The sequence below is a fragment of the Mauremys reevesii genome, linkage group 16 (assembly GCF_016161935.1).
Source record: "Mauremys reevesii isolate NIE-2019 linkage group 16, ASM1616193v1, whole genome shotgun sequence".
NCBI classification, from domain to species: domain Eukaryota; kingdom Metazoa; phylum Chordata; order Testudines; family Geoemydidae; genus Mauremys; species Mauremys reevesii.
Window position 1 is genome coordinate 38884448 of NC_052638.1, and position 6009 is coordinate 38890456.

Below are 6009 nucleotides of genomic sequence, written 5' to 3' on the forward strand. Positions count from 1 at the left end.
GACGGTAGATTTTCCATCTCCATCTTTCTGTCCTGCCCTGGCCTTTACATCTCATTGCTTGTACCCAGTCTATCTGACCCTGCCCTTAGACCCTCTCTCTGTCTCTGTCCCCCGTCTGTCTGTCCCCTGGTCTGTCTGTCTCTGTCCCCCGTCTGTCTGGCCCTGCTGGTAGACTGTCTGTCTGTCTGTACTCCTGTCTCTCTGTCTCTGGCCTCCTTTGTCTGTCTGTCACTGGCCCTTAGACTCTCACTGCATGTACCCCCATCTGTTTGTGCCTTTGATTCTCACCTTGCCTACTCCTGTCCTGACTTTCCCTCTGTCTGTCCTACAGTCTGACTCTGAAATAGAGGTTTTGCAAATTGCTGCATCGTCCCCCAGAACAATAGTGTTGTGGCAGTTGGCAGGTCGCATCCCATCGCAGCGCAGTCGTTTTTCAACAGTTGAGATGCTGCCATGCATGTTGCAAGATGAGAAAGTTTGGACAGTCCTGCAAATGGTAGGGCAGATAGCAGCCTTGCTGTGCCGCACTCCTCCAGCTTTAGATTCTCAAAGTGCCTTACTGACGTGAATGAATTAATCCTCGTAACTTGCTGTTACCAGGGCATAAACTAAGGCGTAGAGGCTGTGATTGACTAACATTTGTTCCTAAAATCTCTGTTATACTAGCACTAGTGTAGCCAAGGCACAGGCGCTTTAATCATAGTGTCTGAAGTGGAGTAGGTGCTGCTCTGTAAAAATTTATAAGTACTGTATGTCAGGGGTTCTCAACCTTTTTCTTTCTGAGGCCCTCTCCCTCCCCCCCGAACATGCTATAAAAAGTCCATGGCCCACCTGTGCCACAGTAACTGGTTTTCTGCATATAAAGGCCAGGGCTGACGTTAGGAGATAGCAAGCAGGGCAATTGCCTGAGGTCCCATGCCACAGGGGCCCCCACGAAGCTACATTGCTCAGGCTTCGGCTTCAGCCCTTGGTGGCAGGGCTCAGGGCCCTGGGCTTCAGCACCATGCGGTGGGTCTTCAACTTTCTACCCTGGACCCCAGCGAGTCTAATACTGGCCCTGCTTGGCGCCCCCCCTGAAACCTGTTCACTGCCCCCCAGGGGGCCCCGGACCCCTGATTGAGAACTACTATGTGAGTACAGTATATTGGTATAGTTTAGTAGGGAGCTGTTGGGAAAAACAAGCAGGAAGGGAAAAAAATGGCTCAAAATCAGCCAGAAAAGCATAGTTGTGGAGGAATCAGGCTGAGACACAGGGATCACGCTGGGGTGTTTGAAGAAATCAGTAGGGCTGTCAATTAATTGCAATTAACTCATGCGATTAACAAAAATTAATCGTTATTAAAAATTAATTGCAATTAATCAAACTTTTAAATAATAGACTACCAATTGAAACTTATTAAATATTTTCGATGTTTTTCTAAATTTTCAAATATATTGATTTCAGTTACAACACAGAATACAAAGTATACACTGCTCACTTTATATTATTATTTTTTATTACAAATATTTGCACTGTAAAAATGATAAAAGAAACAGTATTTTTCAGTTCATCTCATACGAGTACTTTAGTGCAATCTCTTTATCGTGAAAGTACAACTTACAAATGTAGACATAGGAATCTTTAGTGCATCTGGCATGTAAATATCTTGCGACGCCAGCTACAAAAGTGCCATGAGAACACCTGTTCTCACTTTCAGGTGACATTGCGAACAAGAAGTGGGCAGCATTATCTCCTGCAAATGTAAACAAATGTGTTTGTTTGAGCGATTGGCTGAACAAGAAATAGGACTGAATGGACTTGTAGGCTCTGAAGTTTTACATTGTTTTATTTTTTAATACAGTTATATTTTTGTACATAATTCTATATTTGTAAGTTCAACTTTCGCAATAAAAGAGTTGTACTACAGTACTTGTATTAGGTGAATAGAAAAATACTATATCTTTTGTTTTTTACAGTGCAAATATTTGTAATAAAAAATAAATATAAAGTGAGCACTGTACACTTTGTATTCTGTGTTATAATTGAAATCAATATATTTGAAAATATAGAAAACATTGAAAATATTAAAAATAAATGGTATTCTATTATTGTTTAACATTGCGATTAATCGCTATTAATTTTTTAAATTGTGATTAATTTTTTTAATCGCTTGACAGCCCTAGAAATTAGGCCTGCATAGGTTATCATCGGGGTAGGTAAGACTTTAGGTAGGTCAGGCAGGTATGTACGTAGACAGGTGTTTTAAAAAAAACTTTTTATCTAAATGCTTTGTTTCTAATGCAAAATAAACAATACTTTGTTAAAAAGGCTGTTTTGTCACTGTCAGAGATGCCTGAAGCGTAAAACCATAGGTGCCTGAACTCACTTGGACCTGCTAGATAACAACAATTGATGCATAAGGTACTGTAGCTCAGAGCCCAGTCTAGGAGTGGGGGAATCGTGGGATTCCGCCCTGGAATAGGTAAAGGTATGAGGCTCAGTACCGGGAGGAGATACGCCCAGGCCAAGTTACATTAAAAAATTATCTTGGTTTAACTACGTCAGTCTGGGATGTGAAAAATACACACCCCTGAGCGGCATTGTTAAGACAACCTAAATCCACATGTAGACAGAGCTAGGTTGATGGAAGAATTCTTCCATCAACCTAGCTACTACCTTTTGGGGAGGTAGATTACCTAGGCCGATGTAGAACCCCTCCCCTCAGCATAAGTAGTTTCTGCACTGAAGCAGTGTAGCTGTACCGCAGTAGTGTTTTAAGTGTAGACAAGACCTCAGAGAGGCCACAAAGGGGACAGAGGAGCAGCCAGACCTGTAACGATGACAGTGTCATTTAACGCTGCTCAGAGCAGGTCTACATTAAATGGTTTAAAATGTCGGCAGTTGCTGCTGCCTGATCTATACTAGAGCTACCTCCTTGGAAAGCACCAGTGCAGGAGCAAAAGTGGGAGGTTTTAAGAAAAATATGAAGTGTAGCTGAAGCCAGATTTTCCTAAATTCATACAGTGAGTCAAACTGAATTAGAACCCATGTCTCCTGACTGCTAGTCCTCTACTCTTACATCTTGTGTTTGAATCATGTTTTCTGAAAACTTTGCTTCAAAATCCTTCTTTTGGAAATCTTTGTTTATCTCCATGGGATCATCAGTAAAGTTATTGTTAAATCACTGCTTTTTAATTTCCATGAAATCTGGCAATGCCCTGAAAACATACTGCTGAAATGTAGAATTGTTAAATTACCCTGTGTAAATTAACAAACTGGACACCTAGCTCCAGTCAACCAAAAAGTTATTTTTAAATTGTTTGTTCTAGCTGAAAGGGATTTGGTTAAAAAGGATCCAATTTGTTCACGATAGAATATTTATAAAGTCAGTTGAATTGGGTAACAGGAGGAATCTGGCTAATGATTTGCCTTGAGTGGCTACATAATATTATGGGAAAGCAGATGATAGGGAAATAGGCAAAAATAAAGAGGTAGCCCAGCTCTTGAGCCTATGCCAGTAATAGGATTTATTAAACATGCATTAAGCCTAGTTTACTCTGTTCTTAAAGATATGGCTTCCTACTTGTTAAATTTAGTTTATTTTTTTTTAAATAAAAACTTTGATCATTAAAATATTGAGTTCTGGTTATGAATATGATAAGTATATTTTTGGTGTAGAGGAAACGTTACCTCTCGTGTGACTGCAACCTTTGTAATGCATTCTCTCTCCTAAAATATAAAACTTCCTTACCCTCTGCTTTAGAAACTGAGAACCAATCACCTCCCACATTAGTACTGTAACATATCTATTAATATTGTGGAATACAATACTTGCTGCTGTGGAACATAAAATACCTTTATATATGGCATCGTTTGCTATGTATTACAGCCATCTAAAAATACACCTTAAAGCATGTCTAAACAGACATGCCTTTCACTGTGTCCTGAAAACTACCAAACCCTGGGAAACTCAGAAGAAGCAAGTGTGATCCTGTAAGGGGCTTGATCCTGCAAAGTGTGGAGGTCCTGATGCAGCATCGCACATGGTTAACTTTAAATACATGAATAATCCCTATTGAAGTCATGATTATGTGTGTCACGTTACTGGGACTGCATGTATTTGAAGTTAAGGGCCTTGGGCTTCAGGGCAAAAAATTGCTGTGTAGACATTTGGGCGTGAGCTGGAGCCCGAGCCTGAACATCTGCATGGCAGTTTTTCAGCCCCAGAGCCCAAGGCACATGTGCCAGAGTCAGCTGACCTGGACCAGCTATGGTTTTTTTTATCCCCGTGTAAACATACCCCATATGGTTAAACACTTTGCTCGGTCACAGTGCTTGGCTTTTTGCAGGGTTGAGCCTTGAGTCTTTCTGATGAGACTGCCTTGTTGCCAGACCTAGAGAGTTCTATCCCAAGAACCAACTCCAAAAATGCTCCAGCAGATAGTCACAAAAATTAAGAAACATAAAAGGCAGAGGTAGTTTCTCAAGTAACCAGGTCCCAGGCTATTGCTGTTATCGCTGATTGTGACTAGCACCTAGAATTGCACCCGGAAGCAGAGAGAGCCCATGTATAGGATAGAACTCAGGTGTGATATGCTCCCAATGCTCCAGCTCCTTCCACTCAGAAGGTAGATAGCAACACTCTGCACCAGATTTAGCTTCAGGGATCAGCAAAAACGGCAACTTAATCTCTTTCTGGAAAGGTATTTGAAATACTGTACAAAACTTGCCAAACTGGTACCTGTTGTACTGCATTTTTAAAAACTCCTCCAGGGTGTGACTGAATCTTAATATGTGCAGTGTGTACCTACACACCTAACATACCTAACACAGTGGGCCGAAGAGATCCTTTTTGGGGACTATGGGCACTAATATACTGCAAACAATACCGATAAGTTCATGGAAGATAGCCATCAATGGACCTATTAGCCAAGATGGTCAGGGATGCAATGCCATGCTTTGGGTGTCCCTAAACCTCTGACTGCCAGAAGCTGGGACAGGACGACAGGATCCATCACTCCATAATTGCCCTGTTCTGTTTATTCCCTCTGAAGTATCTGCCACCAACCACTGTTGAAAGACTGGATATTGGGCTAGATGAACCATTGGTCTGACCCAGTGTTGCCATTTTTAACTTCTTATCCTTTTGTGAGTAGAATAATAGTTCTCTGCAATAATATTGCCACAGGGCACGTCTTGGTACATATACCGTATTTTCCGGCGAATAAGGCGACTGGGTGTATAAGGCAACCCCCTAATTTTACAGTTAAAACATAGGTTTTGGCCTATACTCGCCGTATAAGACTACCCCCCCTTCCGAGGGGGGGAGCCCAGAGCCTTTTAAATCCCAGCCGCAGCGGGGAATCAGAGGGCTCTGGGCTGCCCGCTGCAGCGGGGAGCCCAGAGCCTTTTAAATCCCAGCCGCGGCGGGGAGTCAGAGGGCTCTGGGCTGCCTGAAACCGCAGGGAGCCCAGAGCCTTTTAAATCCCAGCCGCGGCGGGGAGTCAGAGGGCTCTGGGCTGCCCGCTGTTTATACCCGGCGTATAAGACGACCCTCAATTTTTGGGGGTTGTTTTTTAGTATAAAAAGTCGTCTTATACGCCGGAAAATACGGTATGCTTTCAAAAACGATGGAGTGTTTCTCCGCATAGCAAACAACAGGAATTAATTTATCTACAACACGCTGAGTTTTCCAGCAGGCTAAATGGCATACTGGATCTGGATGCAGTATTCCTGGGGGCTTTTCCATCAATTTCTGCAGAATTTAGGTTTTGAATTTAAAAAATATTTTCATTCTTATGATTATGTAGAAAACCTTCAGCATGTAAACAGGCAGTGATGTCTTTTTGAATCTGCAGACAGCCTGAAGGCCCAAAGCCTGGCTCCAGGATACACCCAAAGTTCTCCTCTGCATGCCACTGTAGAAGTAGTGTTGCTACCCATCCGATTTTCATCCGGACAGTCCAGGTTTCGTGTGTCTGAGTGCCACTTGATAAGCCCTGATGTCCATTTTTTTTTTTATCTGTGGA